Raw genomic sequence first — 27,018 nt, forward strand, 5'->3', positions numbered from 1 at the left:
CGTGGAGCGACTCAGTGGCAGCATCACCCCCCCCCCCTGGGAGGGGGAGCAGGTGAGTGGCGGGGGGCGGTGGGGCATCCCCCCCCCTGACTGGGGTTCTGCCGTACCAGGCACCGGCCCTGCTTGTATAGTAATGTATGATAAAACACCATTTTTAAAACAAAAAACAAAACATGAAACTCATGTAGGCTATGTCCATGTTGACCTTAATCTTGAGTCGTCCTTCTGCCAACCAATTAAATGTCAGCGATGCTTAGGTGTCAACCTAGTTATTGTCGACCTAAGGACCACATACCATTAAATGTGGTATCAGACATGTCACATTTTATTGATATTTATTATTATCAATGATGGCCAGTTATTTATTTAGCGCACACATATTCCGCAGCGCTCTACAGAGAATATTTGAACATAAGTGGAGCTTACAATCTATATTCCCTACCACATGTACACGCACACACAGACATTCAAGGGTTCATTTTTGTTGGGAACCAATTCATCTACCAGTATATTTTTGGATTTTGGGAGGAAACTGGAGTACCCAGAGGAAACCCACGCAAGCACGGGGAGATATACAAACAGTTAGAGCCATGGTGGGAATATATTTGCTCTTTTTATGTTCATAGCATTAGATACGTTTTCACGTATCTAATTCACGGAAATATATACAGTCAGACTTTCCAGTCCTAAGCCTGGTCCAGCCACAGCTGCCGACTGCATGCCTGGGGCTGGGTGATCCTCACCACCTCAATGCTTCTAGAATTCTTCACATGTAGTGTGATACCCTCCATGATCTCCATGGGTTTCCCTTGTCTTCCATGCAGGGCTTGGGATCTTCAGCCTGATTAAGCTCCTTTATGGTGGTTTCCTTCTTCCATTGCTTCTGGCATTTTCTCCCTCTTTTCTTCAGTCCAGACTCTACACGCTCTCCTGCCAAACCAACTATCTACATCCAGTGTGCGTAACCGTTGCCCCAAATGAAATGCAGCATATTGAATTTAGCACTGGCAGAGAGCAAATTATGACCTGCTGACAGACAGCCAATCAGGAATGGCCACAAAAAGCCACTTGCTGCATTGAATTTGGGGCAGCAGTGGCTGGGAACCACTGCAACCATAACTGCAATTGCACTGTTTTGATGTCATGCTGTCCTGTCCCAAAGACCAAAGCTGCCATCAGTTCCTGGCACGTTGGAAACCGGATCCCTCCAGATCCAGCCTTGCAAGCATGTCAGAGACATGGCCAGACCACAGCACCCACACTGCAACTGGTGGCTTTGTGAGCCTAGGTATAAACATGCAGAATTGCTGGCAGATCAGTTAATATTCTGAGTCTTCTGAGTAGCTATGGAGTTGTGCAGCATGTCCGCAGGAAGTGAGATACTGGATCTACTGTTTCTGCATACTGAGATCATAGAAAATGATTGCGATCCACCTCGCCACCACTTTCTGTTACCTCAATGACCGTCAATCACTTTATTATTATCAATGATGACCAGTTATTTATTTAGCGCACACATATTCCGCAGCACTCTACAGAGAATATTTGAACATAAGTGGAGCTTACAATCTATATTCCCTACCACATGTACACGCACACACACAGACATTCAAGGGTTCATTTTTGTTGGGAACTAATTCATCTACCAGTATATTTTTGGATTTTGGGAGGAAACTGGAGTACCCAGAGGAAACCCACGCGAGCACGGGGAGATATACAAACAGTTAGAGCCATGGTGGGAATATATTTGCTCTTTTTATGTTCACAGCATTAGATACGTTTTCACACTTCGGGTTGCTTTGATTTACAGTTGGGCACATACTTCTTACCCCTTTTAATGCATACATTGGTTTACCGCTCTGATTTAGTTTAACCATGCCGTTGTCATGTTGACCTTCTGACCATGTCAAACTTTTGACCACGTCACCAACCTAATGCATGTCAACCAATAGTGGTCATCCTAATGACTGTCAACCTTATTACTGTTGCAAAAAATGGGGAAGGGGGGATAGGGGAGAGGCCAAGGGCACTGGGCTAATTTGACAGGGGGTAAGAAGGCATACTCCAATCAACACAATCAATTAAATCACGTTATATAGTTGTGGAGATGCTCCTAGGGAGTAGGGTAATTATAGGCAAAAAAATGGGATATCCAAAGGAAGGTTATCGAAAAAGTCTCCCGGGTGGGGCACAGCCTTCTAAGAAAAGCAGCCACTCCCTTTGCAATCAAACTCAGGTATTTCCATTTCTATTTAATCTTATTCTGTTACTTATAAAAATTTAGGTGGAACTTATCAGCAATAGTATTGTTATTTACAGGGAGCATTGTTGCAATATACCATCATTTAACATTTATTCGTATAACTGAGAACATATATGGTCAGTGGAGGCGCTTTTTGTCTGAAAGGATTTTTAGAAATTTATTCTAGTATATTTATATACCGTCATTTGTACTTTGAGGTACTTTTCCTCTCATAATCCACAGACATTTAGAAAAAATTATATTTCACTACTTTCTCTCATATATACTCTTGTAAACGTTATCTGTTTGTCTTTGTCTTATGTCCTTGTCTGACCCAACTTTAGGGTCATTTTTAACCTGAATAAAGCTTAGTCTTAACAGTTACTATTTTTCTTAGAAGGCTGTGCCCCACCCGGGAGACTTTTTCGATATCCTCCCTTGGATATCCCGTTTTTTTGCCTAACCTTATTACTGTCGACAGTAGGATTGGATAACCTTTTTGCCTTGATCTTTCTACCTTGGGGTGGTGTCCCACCTACTGTGCCAAAGGGCTACTAGCAATACCCATAGGAGGGGCTTGATGCCCGAATTCTGGTGGTCTAGGAGGAAATATATACAGTCAGACTTTCCAGCCCTAAGCCTGGTCCAGCCACAGCTGCCGACTGCTTGCCTGGGGCTGGTTGATCCTCACCACCTCAATGCTTCTAGAATTCTTCACATGTGGTGTGATATCCTCCATGATCTCCATGGGCTTCCCTTGTCTTCCATGCAGGGCTTGGGATCTGCAGCCTGATTAAGCTCCTTTATGGTGGTTTCTTTCTTCCATTGCTTCTGGCATTTTCTCCCTCTTTTCTTCAGTCCAGACTCTACACGCTCTCCTGTCAAACCAACTATCTACATCCAGTGTGCGCAACCGTTGCCCCAAATTCAATGCAGCATTTTAAATTTAGCACTGGCAGAGAGCAAATTATGACCTGCTGACAGACAGCCAATCAGGAATGGCCACAAAAAGCCACTTGCTGCATTGAATTTGGGGCAGCAGTGGCTGGGAACCACTGCAACCACAACTGCAATTGCACTGTTTTGAAATTGGGAGCGCTTGAAGCAGGAATAATATTTTAGGGAGGGAGTTCATTTTAATCGTGTTAACTCTGCCCAACCAGGATAACTTAAGTGCTGACCATTTTGAAATAGAGGTTTTTAAACTAGCAAGCAGAGGTACAAAATTAAGTTGGTAAAGATTTGAATTATCCCTGGACAACAAGACCCCTAAATATTTGATGTGCGTTGGATGCCAATGAAAGGGAAAGGCCTTTTTAAGACTTTTGATTGTGCCATCTGGGGCAGATATATTCAGAGCTACAGACTTGGCAAAATTGATTTTGAAGTTAGTTAGAAGTGTGAATTTCTCGAATTCCAACATCAAAGACGGCAGTGATGTGGTTGGACTCGATATGGATGCTAATATGTCATCCGCATATAGTGCCAATTTATGCTCATGTCTGCCGACCCGAATACCCTTGATGTTATCATTCATCCGTATCGCACGCGCCAGGGCCTCCATACATAGCACGAAGATCAGGGGAGATAAGGGGCAGCCCTGGCGGGTGCCATTCCGAATCTCAACGAGTTCGTTAAGGCTCCATTAACCCAGATTCGGTCCGTGGGAGTACTATATAGGGTCAAAATGCGGTGGAGACATTTCGGGCCCAATCCTATGTGTTCCAGAAGGGTCTCCATGAAGGTCCAGTCTATCCTATCAAATGCCTTCTCCGCGTCAGTGGACAGGAGGACCACGTGAGCTTCCCCAAGCCTCGCAAAGTGTATCAAATCTATCACCTTGGTTGTATTGTCTTTTGCTTCCCTTCCTTTGACAAAGCCCACCTGGTCCCCATGAACCACCTCTGGGAGAAGCGGTCCAAGCCTTAAGGCGAGAAGTTTAGCAAATAACTTCAGATCTGTATTTAAAAGTGAGATAGGCCTGTAACTCGAGCACTGAGCCGGGTCTTTTCCCTCTTTTGGGATAATAGAGATATGGGCCTCTAGACTTTGTGGGGAGAAGATCTTTTCCTTTGAGATGGCATTACATGCCTTCAGAAAGAGGGGCATCAGTGTCGAGCCAAAGGATTTGTAGTAGATTATCGGGAAACCATCCGGGCCCGGGCTTTTCCCAGAGGGGGTATTGGTCAGGGCCTGCTCCAACTCCTCTATAGTAAACGGTCTCTCTAGTAAGGTCAGGTCTGCCTCAGAGAGTTTTGGAAATTGCACTGATGCTATATACTTGTTGATCTTTTGTTTAGGTAAAGTTTTTTCTGGTGGGGAGGGATCGCTTCTTAAATTATACAGCCGAGTGTAATATTCCTCAAAAGCTTTTGCTATCTGGGTGAAGGTATGAACCCGTCTCCCCTCTGCGTCAGTGACATTCTGAACATAAGCCTGTGCTCTTTGGGCTCTCAGGGCTCTTGCTAACATGGAACTGGGTTTGTTACCCCAGAGGTAATATTTGTGCCTACACTTGCGCATCTCAAGTTTAGTTCTATCTCGCATTAACTGGTTGAGCATCGATCTAGCCTCAGTTAATTCTCTTAGCGTGTCTGGGGAGAGTGTAGATTTATGGGATGTCTCCAACGCTTTTATCTGTTCAATTAGTTTCACCTTCCTTGCTTCCCTCTCTTTCTTCATTAATGACCCCAACTGTATACACTTTCCTCTAAGTACACATTTATGTGCTTCCCACACCGTTATTGGAGAGGTTAGGTCGTTATCGTTATTGGTGATATATTCAGAGATTGCTGTGGCCAGTTCCTTTTTAAATCTGATGTCAGAAAGAAGGAGCTCATTAAACCGCCAGGACCAGGGGCGGGGGGAGGGTGATGGGACTTTCATTGTGACATAAACCGGGGCATAATCAGACCAGGTGATCTGACCAATTTCACTCTGTGTAAAATGTTGGAGAAACTGGTGATCAACTAAAAAATAATCTAAGCGAGAGTAAACAGAGTGAGGGGACGAGAAAAAAGTGTAGTCCCTAACTGAGGGATTGAGAATCCTCCACACGTCTATCAATTGATGGTCATGTAAAAGTTGCTTAATTTTACAGTGATCACGCAGACGAGGGGAGCTTGGGGTTGGGTTGCAGTCCAGCAAAGGGTCTAAGGACCAGTTGAAATCCCCACCTATCACAAGGCAACCTTCTCTGAACGGTTCAATAAGCCGCAGGACTCTACCAAAGAATTGCCTCTGTCTTGTATTAGGGAAGTAGACATTTACAAATGTGTATTTTTGTGAAGAATTCGAGGAAAGAGATATGTCAATCGCACAGGTAAGTAACGTTTTATATTAATTCAAGGACCCTCCCAGATACTAGTATAATTATAATAATTTAGTGCAGGAGATGAGGGTGTGCTACCATAGGCATGGGATTTACAAGAATAGAAAAATAGGAAGAATGCCTTCCGCTGGTGCACCTAAGAATTGATTAGACTCGTATGTGTAAGTGTTTTTGAGTACCATATGCAGCAAATGAATAAGAGTGAGTATTCTCTTATTTCAAGAGGACTTGCGGTAAGGTCTCTTTTATAATTAGTGTTAATCTCTCTCGGAGATACAGATCTGACAGACCCGGGTGAGGCACGCATCTATTGTGGGCAATCCCCCAGTAGTGCTGCCGTCAGCCCTTGTAGCTGCTCTCGTCTCCTAGTGCTGAGGGCTGGTGAACCGTGTATGAGGTGTGCAGGCTTGCACTTGCCTCGTTCACCCAGCTGGCTCAGGTAACGCTGTGTCTGGCGCCAGACTAGCGTGTCGGTCACGGAGTAGACCGCTCACAGTGGTTGCGCAACAGTACAGATCAAAATATCAACATTGTATGTGGGGAGGGGAAGAGGGGGTTTACAACACACTGAGTGTGTTAAGACGGTCAGCGTACGCTTCGCAGTGAACGCTTGATATTTTGATCTGTACTGTTGCGCAACCACTGTGAGCGGCCTACTCCGTGACCGACACGCTAGTCTGGCGCCAGACACAGCGTTACCTGAGCCAGCTGGGTGAACGAGGCAAGTGCAAGCCTGCACACCTCATACACGGTTCACCAGCCCTCAGCACTAGGAGACGAGAGCGGCTACAAGGGCTGACGGCAGCACTACTGGGGGATTGCCCACAATAGATGCGTGCCTCACCCGGGTCTGTCAGATCTGTCACTCCGAGAGAGATTAACACTAATTATAAAAGAGACCTTACCGCAAGTCCTCTTGAAATAAGAGAATACTCACTCTTATTCATTTGTTGCATATGGTACTCAAAAACACTTACACATAGGGGCTGTGGTGATCAGGGGGTCACACTGAGTCAGGGGAACGTCCTCCCCTTTTTATTAGTGTGATTGTTGTATGTCTTGGTTTTATTTCGCAATTTTTTTTTATGTATACCCAATAAACGTTATGTATTACGAGTCTAATCAATTCTTAGGTGCACCAGCGGAAGGCATTCTTCCTATTTTTCTATTCTATTTTTGTGAAGATATTGTGCATTTCAATATTTGGCAACGTCCCTCTACTAGGCTATGGTGTGAGATATCAGTAGGTCGTATCCTGCGAGACAACATCAGAGAAACCCCTAGGGCAGTGGTTCCCAAACTTTTTCAGTCCGAGGCACCCTTTGGGTCTCCATGACTTTTTCAAGGCACCCTGAAGGACTGATTCAGACCTGCAGCAGGTAAACGCTACCCCTGTGCATAGGTGCGAATGCGTTTGCAGCCATGCGCACAGGGGGGAAATTACTAACCATCTAATGATTTTCCCCCTGTCTGCAAGCACTGCGAAGGCCATGGGGAGGAGGCCGCCGACCTGATGTCAGCTGCCCTCCCTCCCAATGGCTGGGGAACACCTGCAGTTTCTGGGGAAATCCCAGAAAATGCATGGTTATCAACGCAGGGCATCAATCACCCTGCAAGAAGCCATTGGAGGCAGTGGCAGAACTTTATCCTAGCTGCCCGGAGACAAGATAATTGTTGGCACTGCAAACCCCCCCTTTGCCAACTCTTACTGAGCAAGAGTTCTATACATTGGGACAGAGAGACATGATGAGAGAAGGACAGAGAGGACATGGGGAGAGATGCAGAGAGACATGGGGAGAGAGGCAGACAGAGGAAGAGAGACTTAGGAAGTGAGGCAGAGATTTATGGGAAGAGAGGGGAAGTGAGACATAGGAAGAGGCAGAGAACCATGGGCAGAGAGGGGCAGATTGACATGGGCAGAGAGGGGCAGATTGACATGGGCAGAGAGGGGCAGATTGACATGGGCAGAGAGGGGCAGAATGGCAGAGTCATGGGCAGAGAGGGGAGAGTGACATGGGCAAAGAGGGGCAGAATGGCAGAGTGGCATGGGCAGAGAGGGGAGAGTGACATGGGCAGAGAGGGGCAGAATGGCAGAGTGACATGGGCAGAGAGGAGTAGAGTGACATGGGCAGAGAGGGGTAGAATGGCAGAGAGTCATGGGCAGATAGGGGAGAGTGACATGGGCAGAGAGGAGCAGAATGGCAGAGTGACATGGGCAGAGAGGAGTAGAATGATATGGGCAGAGAGGGGTAGAATTGCAGAGTGACATGGGCAGAGAGGGGCAGTGTGACAGAGAGACATGGGGAGAGAGGGGGCATGGAGAGGGAAGACAGTGGTAGCTCACTCTGCCATTTATTAAAAACGCACCTTGTCACTCCTCCCCCACGCAGGTAGCCCCAGACAAGCCAACTGTGCCCTCTACATGGCTCCCAGCATCGGCAGCTCTGACACCCTTATACACAGCATCCTGTGGTGGCAGCCATCATCCCTACCTCCCTGGCTTCTTGATGCTCTGTATGTCCCCCACGGATCCTGGAAGCTCCTTTCCTGACCCAGGAACTTTGTCCCACACTTCATCAGGCAGGTCCGTCGCTCCACATGGCAGCTTAATCCCAGTTGCACCCGGCAGCTCCGTGCGTCCTCTGATACATCCGGCAGTTGCATACCCGTACTGCTTCCCCTTGTCTCAGCACTCGCAGTGTGCCTTAATGCTCCTCCTAAATCAACCACTGACCAGGACACGTACTTTCTGTGTCCCCCTGTGGTGCACACTCCGCCAGCGGCTGACTCCGAACCTCAGAGTCCTCAGCTCCCTTCATCCCCGTTTTGTCGCGGAGCTCACTACCCACTCGGCAGACACGCGGTTACTGGCTGCCTTTGTGCTTGTGGCCACGGCACCCCTGTCACAGCGCTGCGGCACCCCAGGGAGCCGCGGCGCACAGTTTGGGAACCCCTGCCCTAGGGTTTTTCCCAGAGAATTACAGCTAGAGTATACTAGAGGGTAGTAATGATTAGTCAACCTAGGCGAAGCACCTAGTTTAAAATGCGTTTCTTGTAGAAAAGCCACGTCAATCTTTTTAGACCTAAGTTCTCTAGTTAAAGAAGACCTTTTCTCTGGCACATTAAGCCCTTTCACATTTAGGGAGCAAAAATTGAGTGACATTGTATTAAGTTGAGGCATGTCAGGGTTGACTAGCGCACAGTTTCACATACCATGTCCAGGTCCAGTCAAGGTGTTTAAAGATGAAGTGGTCCCCGGATAAAGGGAGAGGAGGGGAGGAGGGGGGGAGGGCAAAGGAAAAGAAGAGAGCAAAGAGAGAAACATTGAAAAAAATTAGAAATTCACAAATTCTTAACAAGAAAAATATATAACCACTGTTGCAACTAACGATGCCACCGTTGGGCATCGCAGTCCAAAGAGAGTGTGGTTCACCCTAACTGGGGTAGGTGCACACAGTCCCCACCAGGCGTGGGGGTAAGTCTAATACAGAAACATGAAGCTAGTACTCTTTAAAACAATTAAAGTTATATGAATTTACTAAAAACACAGAATATGTTAATTAAGGGCTATCCATTTCTGGTAGGTATAAACTCCCACAAGAAAGGAGAGGTTTCACCAGATCACTTTTCCCTTCAAAGTCACGGGTTATCGACCCATTCAGAGCATTGCGCATGTAGATGAGGGAAGCTGATGGTATTAATTAAGACGGAGTCCGTCCCCTCCGAAGTTAGTGGGCTCGGGGGTGGAACTAAATTTTTATTACAGATAAGGTCTGAAACGTAGGGGGGAGACCGTTCATATACCCATGGGGAAAAGTTAGGCCTAGATGTTAAGGCTTAGGGGGATTTGGTCTATTTAAAAACAACCAATTTACCGAAGATTTAATTATACTCTTCTTTAAACCCCTAGTACTTCCTATGGATGTATGGAAGGGGCCCAGGTAACTTGTCATCAACATTAACAAAGACATAACTTGTAACTAAGAATGAAACATTTAAATGAGTCTAACCAATCCTCCTTCCTAAGTTGTTGATCAGTGCCTCAGGGAAGGGCCAGGTTCAAGTTACTGTGTCAGGTTGGGCCGCCCCAGAAGATTGCACTGTTTTGATGTCATGCTGTCCTGTCCCAAAGACCAAAGCTGCCATCAGTTCCTGGCACGTTGGAAACCAGATCCCTCCAGATCCAGCCTTGCAAGCATGTCAGAGACACGGCCAGACCACAGCACCCACACTGCAACTGGTGGCTTTGTGAGCCTAGGTATAAACATGCAGAATTGCTGGCAGATCAGTTAATATTCAGAGTCTTCTGAGTAGCTATGGAGTTGTGCAGCATGTCCGCAGGAAGTGAGATACTGGAGATACTGAGATCATAGAAAATGATCGCGATCCACCTCGCCACCACTTTCTGTTACCTCAATGACCGTCAATCACTTTGCAATAAACCCTCACTGTAGCTACCATCGCAAGACCATGGAGGCACATGTGCAGTGCGACGTAGATGCATGCGCAGTAGAAAGAATTGCTCCAATGTCTGCAAAAATCAACATTGCATCAAACTGCATATGGCCCTATATATGTGTTAGTAGGTGACCGGGAGCGCTAGTCCTGGGAGTATCTCCAGGAACTTAAAATCATTTGCATGGTAGGTGTCCTCATGGACAGTCAGATGTAACACCGAGTAAATTATAAAATGACCTTAACCAATGAAATTATAAAATGACCTTAACCAATGGCAAGAAGTCATGTATACATCCTCTGGGTGCAGGGTATTCCTCCCATTAGCATAATTGGTCAAGACGGAGAGGCAATCTGTGATGGAGGGACTGTCCAATGAGCAATATCCAAGAGATCCAAAAGTTGGATGTCAAGTGTGGTTCAAGCCATGGTGCTCGTGGGTAGTAGAGAAACTACTGCCGAGTGCAGCTTTATCAAAAAAGGTCTACTCTGTTCTGCTCACTCTCATAGTCCAGTGAGTGGCAGAAATATTATGTACAGCCCATGTACACTTCAATTCTACATGTATAGCTGACCGTAAAAATTCTAGAACAGTGTTTTTCAACCACTAGTGTGCCTTGAGCTGTTCTCAAGTGTGCCCCCAGATCTAGAGATGCCCAAACCAGTTTACAGCCAACTGTTATTTACTGGTCTCTTCTTTTCATGTAAAGGGTCAATGAATTTTAGTTTTGTTACCTGTGGGGACCAGTGTGATTGTATATGGGGGCCAATAGGTTTTTTTTTTCCTGTGGGGGCCAATGTGTTTTGCCCTGTGGGGATCTCATGGTGTGCTTTGGCAATTTTTAAATCTTATTTTGTGTGCCACAAGGTAAAAAGGTTGAAAATCACTGTTCTAGAACATACAGTATGTATATACAGTATGTATAATTGAACATAATAATTGAAGACAAGGCACGATAGGCAGCTGTCTAGGAATTTTAGGGAGGTTTAACTATGGTATATAATGTTTTCAATGTATATTTCTTGTGATGGAATATGATAGCCACAAATCCTTAATAGGTAAGGCAACAAAATATTTATCGTGGCCTTGTTTGTAAAAAGTTCATCTATACTTCCAGAATGACTCAGTTAAACTTTAAATATTGGAAACATAATTCAATACTAAAACCAAAAAAATGCATTTATCCACTATAGTAATTTCAGAACAGGCAAGATCATACCATCATGGAATTTAGTGGCAAACAATGGCTCTGTGTGCATAATTTTTTACAATGCATAATATAATGTTTAAAAAATAATAACCTGAATCTCATTGAGTTATTGTAGAACAATGCATCGTGTTTATCAGCTGAATTGCAGCAGCAACAGTTCATTGAAAGATGAGAAAACTTCCGCAAAGCATATTACAAAAGCAGGTGAAAGCGACAGTGTTCTGTGCAGTCCAATGCAAATGTATGCAAATGTCCTCATATTAGAATCATTGTCTACTTGTCATTGTCACATGGGGCACATCAAAGCCATATGACCTGATTTTGCACCTGCTGTTTAATTAAATTTACAACACGCACACACTCACAACTCCCGGTGATATACAAATCAGTTTTTACTACCTCGGCTTTCAATTTGCAAGACAGTTGACTGCTGTGTTTGATCAGTAACTGCCCAACTGCTCTGGTCTAACCTCGTCATTTCTACAGGGACCGAGATATAATTACCCGTTGCCCATATAGGGATTTATGCAAAAAAAAAAGAATAGTTTAGGCCTGCAAATTAGTTTTTTTTTTATTTTTTTATTTGACATTTGCAGGTTATTACACCGAATAAGCAAATACTACCTGATCATGAAGCAATTTATAGTGGAGGAGAAACAGATTGGGATTACATAGGAAGAAAGTGCATTAATCATAATAATAAAAAAAAGCTAAAAAGGGGGCGTGTAGTGGGAGGAGTTTATGCGTCAGAGTCATGCCGCAGCCAATGAGGACAATTGAGAATTGCACGCAAGCCAGACAAAGGGGTATATCTATATGTATCGTATATATGCCTTGGACATATATACATTGGACAGTGGTAAAGTAACAGGCAATTAGTTCCTAACTGCCATGTTACAGGCTGTGTCTGGAAAGTGTCATCCACTTTATCTATCTCCAAGGCTTATTACACAGACCGCAATATGCCCAAGGATAGCAAGGAGAAATATTCGCGAAAAACAATTGAATACCGCCCAAAGTATGTTAAAATTTCTCCCCATATCAACATCGTACATCACTGAGAAACATCAAGAAATCGATTGAATGCCTGTTGGAAGAAGTAAACAACTGATAAAAAGAATACATGTTTTATCCTACATTTATACACTGTGAGTCTAGTATGCAGCCTGTCACCACACTTGTATCTGCCATAATCACCCACCTTTGTACTTTTCGTCTAGCACAAATATATTCATTTTTTCACACTTTGAATATTCGCGTTACACTGGATTCTTCCTTCCAGTTGAACACATCCATTCAAGCTTGAAATCAAGAAACATAAAAACGTTTATTTTAACTGGACATATTATATGCACTGTTACATTTGTTATATGCGCCATTATAGTTTTGTATCTTATATATAGACACTCTGTGTGCCTAGTGTTTAGGTCACCGCCACTCCTTTTTTCATCTACGGGCTGCATCGGCTGCAGCCCTTACTGGCTGACACTGAAGGGATATGACCAGATTCCAGAGGGGATGTTGCTAGCTATGAGAAATGATGGCCAGTCACCTGAGGAGATGTGTTCATCTCATTTTTCCCAGGGGAGCCTACACTGCACTCACTGCACCCATTTTTTAATACTTGCCCTCCAGAGTCCCGCGATGAAGGCAGCAACTCTGCCGGAAAAATTGCCTCTGCAACATTTTTCCAGAGGTCTGCTCATGCGCAATAGAGTCTGAGCACTCTAGTGCTCAGACTCTATTGCGCTGGGGGGCAGGGCACTGCGGCCGGCAGAGAGGAGAAAGTCAGAACAGAGGAGGCCGCAAACGGGCCTCCTCATCTCTTAACGTGACCCAATTATAACAGTGCTCATAAATTCAAAGGAGAGAGTTATTCAACAATGTTTGATCTAGTATAATATAAATTGGTCCTTGTTGCTACTCCCGGGATGAACAGGAGTGGTGCGGCCAACCTCTAGGTTCGGCCGAGCAACACTGCTCTGCCACTACAAGACCAAGCCCCAGTGATTCGCAAAATGCTCCTTGACACTCACAGTCCCACAGCAGTCTGTAATATATTGTATTTCATAATCAGTACTTTGGGAAACATACGCAGTCCCATATTGCATGTTACATATTTTCGTAGTGCAGTTGAAGAAGAGAAGTATATAAAGTAAGTTTAATCTTAAATTTGAATCTTTAATATATTAAAGATGTCTTCATCCAGAGGAATGTAAACAAAACAAAACTGGCACATACAGTACATTCTTCACCCAATCCGTTTCCAAGTGATTTCACTGTAGTGAATTCCTGACTAACACATAATGAAAATCCTCTTTTCATGTTACCTTTGAATCAACTGGAGTTAGTGTCCTCTTGCCATCTGTATAGCTCTGTTTGTAATTCTGTAAGTGTACTTTGTTATTGTGTAATGTAAAATACATTACGTACAATCGCTCTGTGCAGAAAACAGGGTGTAGACTATTCAGAATTGCTTGTTTCAGACATGAATGCTTTAGACATGAGAGGTGGATTGGTCCAGATCTGGTATAATGGCTAGCATTACTGCCTTAAATCACCAAGCTCATGGGTTCAAATACCATCCTGTCTCTTTATGGAGTTTGTATATTCTCCCCCTGCTTGCATTGGTTATACTCCCAGAATTCAAAAATATAATGGTAGCTTAATTGGCTTTTAACAAAACTTAACTATAGCGTGTATGTACAGTACATGGTTAGTCTAGATTGGCCAAGTGGTTCTTAACTGCTATCCAATTCTATGTTTCTATGTAAATGCGGAGAGGAGGAACATAGAATGAGTACAGTACGGCTGCGCTGGTGCTGGTGGAATTGTAAGAAAAAGGTCCAAACTATAGATTTTAATGTTGGCTCTTGGCTTTAATGTTGGCTGAGTTCGAGCCATGCAATGTTCTTAATTATCAATCTACTATTTACAATTTGCACCAGATGTTTATCTTCTCTGTTGAGGATCAATTTGGATTTCTGGGACCTGTCTCTGGTTTCAAGGGGGTTCCATAAATGGGAAATTTGGAGAAGCCTGGCCAAGGCTTGCCTGCATCATCTTAAGCAAGTCATCTAAAGCAAGCAATGAGTTAGAACTGGAATTAAGTTTTAAAACCATCTCTCATCTCCTCTGTACAGGTACATGAATGGCATTTTCCAAAACCTGATGCTTTTCATTTAAAAGAACAGCCTGCAATGAAAATGTGTTTTGTTACTGGTAGCCTACAACATCCCCCACCTTTAATTAGATAGCTGAGCAATGTGTGCAAACACCAACCCCTCCCCCTGTACCAGCTGACCCAAACTTTCCTTTAAAACGGGAAATTTGGAGAAGCCTGGCCAAGGCTTGCCTGCATCATCTGAAGCAAGTCATCTAAAGCAAGCAATGAGTTAGAACTGGAATGAAGTTTTAAAACCGTCTCTCATCTCCTCTGTACAGGTACATGATTCCATATTCCAAAACCAGATGCTTTTCATTTAAAAGAACAGTCTGCAATGAAAATGTGTTTTGTTACTGGGAGCCTACAACATGCCCCACCTTTAATTAGATAGCTGAGCAATGTGTGCAAACACCAACCCCTCCCCCTGTACCAGCTGACAAAAACTTTCCTTTAAAATGGGAAATTTGGAGAAGCCTGACCAAGGCTTGCCTGCATCATCTGAAGCAAGTCATCTAAAGCAAGCAATGAGTTAGAACTGGAGTTTGGACTGGATTTGGACATAAACCGAAACACTGCCATGTTTAATTTTTGCTTTTCCCAAATTACCATCTATCTCAGCCTCTGAGCTGAGGAAAGCTATGTATTACTCTTTGTTTTACTGTTTCTTTACCATGATCTTCATCATATACCTCTGCCCCCATTGTATGCAAAGCCTGTATGCTGTACCTTCGCTGGATGCACATCCTGCCAGCAACAGGGTGTTCCAGCTTGGAAGAAAAGTGCTACATAAATACAAATATTATTACTGCTACCTTTGAGCAGCATGATCAAGATGGCGCCGCTGATGGCTGCCTAGGAGCTGTGCAGCTCAGCCAAATATGTTCCCTGTGTGATAACTGTACTGTCTCTGCTTGTATTGTTACCTACCTGGCTGTTTCGGCGACTAGTGGCACTGTGGATGACTGCCTAGGCACTGTTCAGCTCGGTGGGTATGTGTTCCCTGTGTGATAACTGTACTGTCTCTGCTTAATGTTACCTACCTGGCTGTAGCAGTGACCAGTGTCGCCGCTGATGGCTGCCTAGGCGCTGTGCAACTCGGTAGGCATGTGTTCCAGACATGTAATGTCTTAATGTAATGTATGAAATGCCCCCCCCCCCCTGCATCCCTGCTTGATGCTGCACTGTAAATCCACAAAAAATTCCTAGTGTGCGCAAGCATACATGGCCAATAAAGTTGATTCTATTCTATTCTATTCTATTTTCCAACAAGCCAGGATATTGGAATTTATTCTCCAATTTATTCTCCATTCAGAATGTCCCACCTCTGTGGTAGATATGTGTGTTGTATTTTAATAAATGTGAGTAAAATTATTAAATTACCAAAAGGTAATGCAAGAGTACTTATCATTTTTATCTTTGCATTTCTAGTCACCGCACCTGATAATTTAATTTAATTTTATCTGTATTAACATCAGATATTGGATGATTGATGCATTTCCTAGGCACATATCCACCGTACAATTCATGGACATTTTGTAATGTAAGTCATACATTATATTTTATGGACATATTTCTTTATAAGCGCTATTTTGGGAAAGTGATATGTCTCTTATCCTACTCCATGCAGGAGGCTTCCTTTTCAGTCCTAAATCTCCTGCTTTCTGGCATTAACTTCCTAATCTCCCATAGTCTTCAGATTCCATCAGCAGTTTCTTTACAAGGACAATGATTTGCTGTTATCACTGTCGCTGCTCTGGTCTGGAGTCTCTGCTGGTGACTTTCATTATCCCAGTATTAAGGGTTAGGCTAAATACACACAGGCTGAGTCCCAGAGATATGGTATATTATGTGTTACTAACATGACAAATTCTATATTGGGTTAAATCCCATAGAATCACTGGGATAGTGGTGCTCCCAGGAGTATTATTGTGTACTCAAAATAACTGGAAAAGGAAAGAAGACTCTTTTTGTTGGGGCAAGCTCATAAAAACTTGTATTTTATTTGGGTGCATTAAAATGTATCTATACTATAACTATGGATTGTGCAGGGGATGCAGTTGCTATGGTGCTCAGAGGGATGGGGGGCCCCAAGGCAACCCACTACACCCATGATAGTTGGTAACCCGGCATGTTACTTACTGGACAGAGGACGGAGGTGGACGGTGAAGCCGCTTCATGTGAAGACTGAAATCTAGCAGCGGTGCTGCTGCTAGCTTCCAGAGTCTGCATATGACGTGGCTTTTCCTCGCACCTCAATCCGTCCTCCATCCTCCATCGCCCAGTAAGTAACATGCAGCAGCCACAATAAAAGCTATGGGAGGGGATAATGTTATCAAGGAGGGGGACACAATAAAGGCCCTGCTGCAGCAATCATAAAAGATAAAACAAATGGAAACATTTTTTAGAGGGTGCAGTGGGATTACCTTGGGGTCAAGGTAAAGCCGCCGGGCCCCATAAAAGTTGTATCCCCTGCACTCTCTATAGTTAGAGGGTCCAACCTGCCTGTCCGTCTATGACCCCTATCGTCCATTTGTCCATTTACCCCTCTCATCAGTCCGTCAATGCCTCCGTATGGTTCTCTATCCATTCATCTCTCCGTCTATGCCTCTGTTAACTCGACTGTCTGTGCCTCCACCCTGTAATCAAATAGTGTCTCTCATAGCTCTCTCCTGCCTCTCTCTCCCTAACACACTCTCTCTGTCTCTCTCTTTCTCACTGATACTGTCTCTCTTTTTCTCTCATTCCATCTTTTTCCATGAAAGCTCTCTCTCTTTCTCTCTCCCTCCCCAACTCCCTTCTTCATCTCTCCCCGTCACCCTCTTTCTCTCTGAGGGCCAGATGTACAGTATCAAGCTTCAAAAAGTGATAAAATGGAGAGTGATAAACAACTAGCCAATCAGCTCCTGCCTGCCACGTCACAGGTTGGGTTTGAAAAATGACAGATACATACCCTCCAACATGGCCCATTCCATTAGGTAAAAAATTCTCTGTTGCTGGACTTCCTTACCAGTGGCAGTTGCAGAGGTGGGGCTGCAGCACAGTCCAATATTCAAAAAAGGGAGCCACACCTCAAACATCACTGTCCTGGATTGATGTGACCCCCCTCTTTGAATCTTGGACTGTGCTGGAGTCCAATCTCTGTAACTGCCACTGACAGGGAAGTCCAGGAACAGAGCATTTTATACCTAATGGAATGGGTCATGTTGGAGAGTTTGCAGATAGGAGCTGATTGGCTGGTTGTTTATCACTCTCCAACTTATCACTTTTGAGGCTCTAACTCCCCTCTCTCTCCTGTAACTAAGGGGCATTACAGCATCAAAGGATGAGGCGGGGGATTTCAAGATTTTTCTATGGGGCCTACAAAGTTCTACAGACCATGCGTTTGCCAATGTTTTTCCACTGAGAATCTCTGGGATGAAAGGAAGTGACAGGAGTGTTCTAGGCTGACTTGACCTTCTTAAGTGTCACAGTTGGTCACTGTAAATTAAGGCGGAATGGAGAACATACCGATTGCTGTTGCCCAATATCTTGTCCAGGAACTTGACTAGAAGAAAAACACGAGCTAAATGCATGAAATATCAAATTAAGTAGAATTAGCATAAATCTGAATATTCTGACCCTCAGAAATCATTATTAATAATCTATCGGTTGCATAATGTATTAGAAGCTTGCATGAAGTATATATCTATTTTCGAGAAGAGCTTGAAGCACCAAGTCATATATTCAATAGGTGGCAGCATTTGCTCGCTGCAGATTACGGTACATTAAGATAAGTATATTCACTCTATTTAAAAGTTGGCCTAAAGCTGTACGTTCTGACTACGCCATATGGCTGAGTCCTTAACCTACAGAAGAATAATAGCACTGGAAAATGTTTGTCATCTTAACATTAAAAATAAGTAAGACAGAATACTATATATACTATTACGAGATATTATGCACTTAAAGGGAAACAGATGTCGCAGCAACACAATATTTGCAGAAATTTAAATGGTTTTAATTGTAAACGAAAATATTTGCAAATGAAAAATAATTTTACCCTAAGCAGAATTTTTTGTTTTCTTAAAAATTGATGTCGTACGTTTCCAAACAATGAAAAATATCTGTCATAGGAAATATGGAAACAGAATTAGACAGTCAAAACTCTGGAGCCTTTGTATTTTTTTTAAGTCCTTGTTTGTTGTTATTATTGTTGTTATTATTATTATTATTATCAGTATTATTATTACCTATTATTTATATAGCGCACGCATATTCCACAGCACTTTACAGAGAATGTTTGAACACTCACATCAGTCCCTGCCCCAGTGGAGCTTACGATCTATATTCCCTACCACATGTACACGCACACACATAGTTTTAATATTGTTGGGAGCCAATTAACCTACCAGTATATTTTCAGATTGTGGAGGAAAATCAGAGTACCGGTAGAAAACTCATGCTGGTAGGAGAAAATATACAAACTCTGCACAGTTAGGGCCATTACGGGGAACAAACCTATACCTCAGTACTGTGCGAATACATACAGATGGCCGTCAGACAGGATGCTGCCAGTCAGTGGCGGCTTGTACCTTATTGGCTGCAGCGGGGGTACCGCAATTCAGGCACCACCTCCCCCTGTTGCCGCTGCTGCTACTTCCTCTCCTACCGGCGCCTGTGCTGTGATGACAGGCACTGGGACTGGCGCATGTGCAGTACAAATGTGTACTGCGCATGCGGCCAGCTTCTATGGGCTGCTTGGGCAACAGCCCATAGAAGCAATCTTGGTCCCGGCGCCTGTACATTATAAGTTACAGGCACCGGGACCAGCGCGTGCGCAGTACCGATATAGGTACTACATATGCGCAATCGCCGTTTTTGCACAGCAGCCCGCACAAAGGTGGGCCGGAGGGAGGGAACACCTCCGAATGGGACTGCCTTTGTGACTGGCAGGTCGGACTTTCAATTGGAAGTCTGCATCTGGCTTCACTACAGTGGAGGATTTTACCTGGGGGGGCTGCAGCCCTGCAGCCCATGGGTAAGTCAAAATACCAACAGCAGCATCTAAATGAAGGGAATCTTGAAAGGGGTCCATTAAGTATCCTTACCCTCACCCGGCCCAAACGCTCGCGCATCCATTGCCGCGAATGGGGCATGCAAGCGACTTACAAGCACGTGTGCCTCATTCACGCCACGGCGCACCGAAAGATTAGCGTGGCTCCATTTGTAGCTGAACTTATAACCCCCCCTCCCAGTGTACATCTGGTATAGTCTCCCTTTATAGTAGTTTTTTGTGGTATTCAGCAAAAGGTTCAATTCCTTTGGGTTCAATTCCTACCCCTGTCCTGTGGTCTATAGTGTCTTTCACCCCTGCTACTGCCCACTCTGAGAAGGAATTACCACACGGATCCCTCCCAGCATGCACCGTGAGCATGCACAGACGGACTCCCGAGCCTCTGACCCAGATGGGCCTCTGACCCAGATGTTCATGTCCATGGCAGCACTTTGGAAAGGACAGATGCTTTAATTTCTCTATTGCATCCTACAAAATGATAGGCAGAATCTGATTGATTGCTATGGGAAACCCTGGGGCCCCGTCCCTTAATGCGGCAGCCCGGCTTGTCATAAGCCGGCGCCGCAGGCTGTAATACAACAGCCACATGGTTGGGGGTGAGGTGGTGGCACAGCGGAGGAGAGGAAGACAGCAATTAACTCAGCAGCGCTGCCCGGCGCTAATCACTGGCAATCCCAAGAATTTTACGGGTTTGCCAGTCTGGGCATTAAGACATAGCCCGGAAAATTCTCGGGATTACCAGCGAAGATATTGAAAAGCTTTTATAAATTTACCCCCAAATCTCTCCCTGTCTGATTCTAACACCCTACTGCATTCCTTCAAAGAATGTTTATGCATTAATCAATCCACTTAGAAATCAGAAAGCCATTTAAAGAAAGACAGAAAAAAATGGTTTTGTCTTATACCTTTGAGATGGAGTAATAGTTACCTGACAGGGATTAATCCCCAGCACCTGAAGAGTTACTAATCCCATGCAAGTAATTACTGCAGTGAGGGAAAGATGTTGCTTCGCAGGTAACGTGCGTTTCTTTGTCACCTGTGACTGTGTTTATCTCCTACCCATTCCTGAGCTGTGCTTCCATATTGTTCCCCTGCTTGCATGGGTTACAGGATATAGAACAGTCATGCTGATTCGGCCTTGCTATGAACGCTGTGAAAACTGCGTTCTTGTTCACCAAGTGTGCCCACCTGTCCTCATTTACATAGAGCCTGACTGTACAGATGAGTCTTATTTATCTCCTGTGGGCTTTATCTTTATCCATATGGCTTGGAGGCGGCAGTTATAGATGGCTGCACTTGAGATCAGCGTGGTGACCTACCTCCCACATAATAATCTTCTCGCAAATACTAGTGAAGTGATGGCAGATTAGTGTAGTGCTGGGGAGCAGCATCACTCCAAGGACAAAGTTGTTTTAAAAAATCTACTGAATACCAGAAACGGTTCTGTGTTTGGACCCAATGAATTCAACTGCCATTGCTGTGGCCATCGTTATTCTGCCTGTGGTGATCTCTGGAGCTTCCTTGGTGGCAGTAGTTAGCTGCACAGAACATGGAGAACAAGGCAAGTGCCCTGGCTCTAGGTCCAGCAGGAAATGTAATGCAAAACCTAACCTGGTATACTCTGTGCTGTATAAACACAATGCAATAGCCTTATCCAGAAACCGAAAAGGAAGGAGGTTTTCTCTTCGGACATGGCCCTATGCCGGCCATGTTCCTTCAGTGCATGACATCACCATGTCATGCAGAGGGTCGTGAACACCAGGACCAATATTTACAGCACTGTCCAGACCATCTTCACAATGCTATGGGGCCTGTAAAGCTAAGCACACACACTTTTTAATTATTGGGTTGATTTGCCAATCATTTAGGTATCACCCTGATTTATCGATTAGTGTTTATGGACAATCGTTTTGGTGTTTTGACAATAAGTTGGGAAGATCTTGCCCACAAACATGAACGATTGACTTTCCAATCTGTCGTTCCAAAGCAAAAATCTTGGCCACAATCTCTTGATATGGAGCAGCGCTTGCACATTCTCATTAATCAGACCATATTTCCTTTGTTTTCTTGTCACCATCCTTGTGGGCAGGCATATTGAGGGCTATCTTTCCCACTGGGCTAGGTGGGCTATTGAGCAGTCTAAGGCAAGGCAAATCAAAAATAAAATGTTGCTTATGGCACGAGCCAGCATTGGCCGGGATCCCTCCTCCTCCTGTCTTCCACCTCCAATGGTCGCACGTAATGCCATCAGGCCCAATATTATCAGTGTGTAGCACTGAGAGAGAGGTGAGGTTGTGTAAGAAGGGGCTCCACTGCACTGCTTTAGTCAGGGGCCCACAATGCTGTTAGGATGCCCTTGAGCATATTCAAATGCAATGTTGCAAAAAAAGTCTACCCTGCTACCTGCTTTATTACATCTATCTGTTTGATTCCACCCTTTCAGGTTGAGAGGAGTCTGCTATGACTTTAGCCTGGTGTTCCTGTTGTTCATATGATTATCAGTATTTATGCAAACAGGATGATCTGAATTTGGCTAATGAACCTTGGGCTCACGTGCCCCTTATCTGGGCCTGTTTTTAAGAGACAGTCAAGGAACATAGGTCTTATTTTGACCTACCACTTATGCTGAAGAAACAGGTAGGTGTTGAAGGAATGTGGCTTCAATGACTGTTATGCATTCAATAATGGTAGTCCCCAAAAATGTCCTTTGTAAGTATTGCCTTTTTTACACCTCTCACACCCTGATATAGGACAGGCATTAATTAAGCAATTATGGCAAAGATGTGCTCTAAAGAGTTGGGCCTTGTCTGATGGATGCGATTGATGTTGAGTCAACATTTTGCTTGTATCTTCTGTTCCCAGCAGGAGGGCAAGTACTGAAGGGACAAATGTTTGCCTATGGATGCTCTGCCTTGTGTGTGCGTGTTTATCCACCTGTGGGTGCATGTTGTTATCAGAACCTCTACAGCAGTGTAGTTCAAGTAGCGAATGCCACTGGTCGGACTGAGGTTGTTTAACACCCTGTCTGACACATTATTACTACCTTAATCCTAGTGAGTCGTAGATGAAAATGTCAGAATCCCTTGCTAACTGGTATCTCAATTACTTGTGTGGTCTCTCTCTTCCATCTTCAGTAATACCTGGTTCCTGATCAATGTACAGCTGTACCATCGCTGTTCAGCAGATATAGTTTTGCTGCTGATCCGCGATAGAACTCTGTCTGCACTGCTCCCTAAGAAACTCTAAAGCCACTATTTGCTTCCTTACTGTTAACGTCTCCAACAAAACTGACTGAAAACACTGCGGTTCTTCGTTTCCCACTCTCAGGCGGTGATGGGAATCTTGATCATCCTGATCCACTAATGCCTCTCGGTAGCAAGTATAATACAGAGCGGAGGCATGAACCCCCTACACTGATCTTTATTGCTGGTATTAACTCCTTCATCTCTCCTGGTGAAGCCAGTGTGGGTTTACGTGCCATTCAAAAAACATGGCGTACATCATTGTAGAACTTATGAATAACTTCTAATATTCTTATACGTTACAGATGGGGTACACTAACCCCTAATATTTGTTTAAGCTGTTTTTGACTAATCTTATTGCTTCCCATAATGTACGTGACAACCTTAAGGATTTCCTGCATACGGATCAAGGAACTTTACCCTGGATACCGGCGGAAAAAGTAAGAAACACAAGGAGAAAGTTACAGAAAAGGATAAAATCTGGCTTATCTCCCCATGATTGATAACTCAAGCTTTACTCGTACAGCGGGAACAGTCAGAGTGGCTAGAGCAGAAAACAGATGTTCGCTCCGCTCCTTTTCAACAGAATCTTACATTACCCTTCAGGCGAGCCAGGTGGCTTTAGATCTATTCGGTATCTTTTTGCTTGAACTATCTCATTCCTGCTTCATTTCGGGCCAGCCTTACTGTTCCTCTCTTGGGGTGTACGCGATTAGCTCCAATAAACTCTCCAAAGCAACATTTGAAAAATTATGCCTTAAGTGTTCAGTGGAAAAAAAGCAAGCTGTTAGCTAAGAAGTGTTTAGAAGAGCTTGGCTGGTACTTTGCAGGTGCGGAGACTGGCATGGTGCCAGGTCATGCTGGTGTCATAGGTTCTGTATTAACATAGGGTTTGTATTAACATTTGTCAGGCATGATAAAGTTTCTTTAGAATAATCTTTGGAAAAAGAGGGGGGGGGGAGAAACAGTTGGCATCTGAAATCCATATGAGAATAATTCAGAACGCGGGTAAGAATCTAATGCTGCAGCAGAAATAGACTTCAATTACCTCATTTCTTTAGATTTGTTAAATGTGTTTTTAACACTGACACATCGAGAAGAAACTGTCTGACATCCACTAGGAAGATATACAATATATTGGTGCCTAATAAAGGATTTGTATTTGACAGTTATTCTTTTAACTCTATAATGCCATGTAGAATGTATTGGTAGTCCTGCTGTTTCTTAACTACTCTGACAAAATTTGGGGGTGATTCATGTCAGCTTGCTAATTCAGTCTGGGGACCGATGGTGTGGCCCTCTGCATACATATCGGTGAATATACGTATGTGCAGAGCTGCTGTGCAAACAACTTTATGGACTATCAGAGTCGCTGAGGCGCTTACAGACATCTGGGTGGCCAGTGGGCACATGGGGAGGTCCAGCATTTCCTGGGCATGCACAGAAAAACTGTGGGTGCGGCCAGAAAAACGCTGGGCGTCCCCATATGAACGCAAGCAGGTTGAAGCCTGCAAGGGGTCCCATTCTCGGACACTAACGAAACACTCAAATGACAATCGGGCACATGGTTTAGAGTTCACAGTTGAAACACAACTCGTAATGGGGAGTTATTGGATTTAGTATTAACAAATAACATAGATTTAGTTTCAAATACCACAGAAATAGAACATCTAGGTAACAGTGACCATAATATGATCTCACTGGAAATCAACTTCTGTAATCTACAACATACAGGATAAAATATGTAATATTAGGAAAGCTAACTTCGATTTATTCAGGGACTCTTTAAAAGAAATAGAGTGGGAAGTGTTATTTGAGGGGAAGAATGCTGAGGAAATGTGGGAAACACTAATACATTTACTTGATTCATTAACTATTAATTAATCCCTAAAGGCAATAAGGGCAACTTCAATAAGAAAAAGCCACCATGGTTGGACAAAAAATTAAGGACAGCAATTAACAATAAGACAAGAGCATTTCAATTTTACAAGGATAACATGAATGAGGAGGCGCTCAGCAAATACAAAGAATCAAACAAAATTTGTAAAGGGGTAATCAAAGTAGCTAAAAAGGAAAATGAAAAGCACACAGTCCCTTATTCAGATCTGATCACAGTACAAATATGTTCTCATAATGGACAAAACCATGTGCACTGCAGGTGGGGCAGATGTAACATGTGCAGAGAGAGTTAAATTTGGGCGGGGTGTGTTGAAACTGAAATCTAAATTGCAGTGTAAAAATAATGCAGCCAGTATTTACCTAGCACAAAAACATAATAACTCACACAAATCTAACTCTCTCTATACATGTTATATCTGCCCCACCTGCAGTGCACATGGTTTGCCCATTTTGAGAACAAATTTATACAGCAATTAGATTTGAATAAGGCCATAGCCACTGAGAGCAAAACCAATCCCAATAAGTTTTTCAAATACATCAATAGTAAATGAATAATTAAAGAGAACATAGGCCCATTAAACAACATAAACGGTAATAACATTACAGAGGATAAGGGAAAAGGAATTGTTAAATGAGTTTTTCTCATCAGTGTCTACTAGGGAAGAGCAGAAAGTGAAGCATACAGGTACCACAAATGGGAAAAGCAACCCAGATCTTAAAATCACTTTCACAACAGAGAAGATAACATTACGGCTCAGCAAAATCAAAACAAACAAATCCCCAGGTCCAGATGTGACTCATCCTAGGGTACTAATGGAATTAAGGGAGGATTTAGCAACACCACTGTGTTACGTTTTTGAGAACTCATTATCATCTGGTAAGGTACCAAAAGACTGTAGAATAGCGGAGGTACTGTAGTACCAATATTCAAAAAAGGAAAAAGGGATGACCCAGCTAACTACAGACCTGTGAGCTTAACAGCAATATTGGGTAAATTACTTGAGGGATTTTTAAGGGATGGTATCCAAAAATACTTAGAGCTTCACAGGCTAATCAGTATTAACCAACATGGGTTTGTGAAGAATCGTTCATGCCAAACAAATTTACTAGGCTTTTATGAGGACGTCAGTATCAACCTTGATAATGGAAATGCAGTAGACGTGGTCTTCCTAGATTTTGCTAAGGCTTTTGACACTGTTCCACATAAGAGGTTGATAAATAAAATGGAAAATCTGGGACTAGGGGAAAGTATTTGTAGATGGGTAAGGAACTGGCTGTGTAATGGAGAACAAAGAGTGGTTGTAAATCACGCAGTATCAAATATCATACCAGTACTAAGTGGAGTGCCACAGGGGTCGGTGCTTGGTCCCCTTTTATTTAATATATTTATTAATGATATTGGGGTGGGTAAACTCAGCAATGTTCCATCTTTGCTGATGACACAAAATTGAGCAGAGTAATTAGATCAACCGAGGAAGTCTCCACGCTTCAGAGCGATCTTAATAAATTAGATGAGTGGGAAAAAAAGTGGAAAATGAGGTTCAATGTGGATAGATGCAAGGTTATGCATCTTGAGAAACATTACCAATGTGCTAGCTATAACCTAAGCGGGGAGGCACTGGGTATTTCAGAACTTGAAAATGACCTAGGAGTCCAAATAGACAACAAGCTGGGGTGCAGTGCCCAATGTCATATAGCAACAAATAAGGAAAACAGAATACTAGCATGCATAAAACGGGGCATGGAAACTAGGAACTCAAATGTAATTTTTTCACTGTACAAAGCTTTGGTTAGACCACAACTAGAATATGCAGTACAATTCTGGGCCCCACACTATAAAAAGGACATCATAGAACTGGAGAAAGTCCAGAGAAGAGTAACAAAGCTAATAAAGGGAATGGAGAATTTAAGCTACAGTATGAAGATAGATTGAAACATTTACGCTAGAAAAGAGACGTTTAAGGGTGGACAAATATATCAGGGGACAATATAAGGAACTGTCAGATGCCCTTTTTACTGTAAGGAAGGACTCAAGGACACAGGGTCATGAGTTTAGATTAGAGGAAAGAAGACTTCGTACCATTAGAAAAAAACGTGTTTTTTTTTACAGTCAAGGCAGCCAAATTATGGAACTCTCTTCCTGGAGAAGTGGTGTCGGCAGACACAATAAATATACTTTTAAAATAAGGTGGACAAACTTATTGGTTATAAATATACAGGCAATGGCGTAACAATAGCGCAGCAGACCCCGCAACAGCAGGGAGGCACTAACCAAGTGTGGGCGCCCAGGGTCTGAGGGAGCTATTGCTACACTGCTTGTGGCTGGGAGTCGGTAGTGGACCCACAGGTTTACTAACCTGGTCCTCCTGGCTGTCTCTCCTTATGAAAACTATGCCTTACAAAATGGCCGCCCCCCTAA

The sequence above is a fragment of the Crinia signifera genome, chromosome 3 (assembly GCF_055691185.1).
Source record: "Crinia signifera chromosome 3, ASM5569118v1, whole genome shotgun sequence".
In the NCBI taxonomy this organism is placed as follows: Eukaryota; Metazoa; Chordata; class Amphibia; order Anura; family Myobatrachidae; genus Crinia; species Crinia signifera.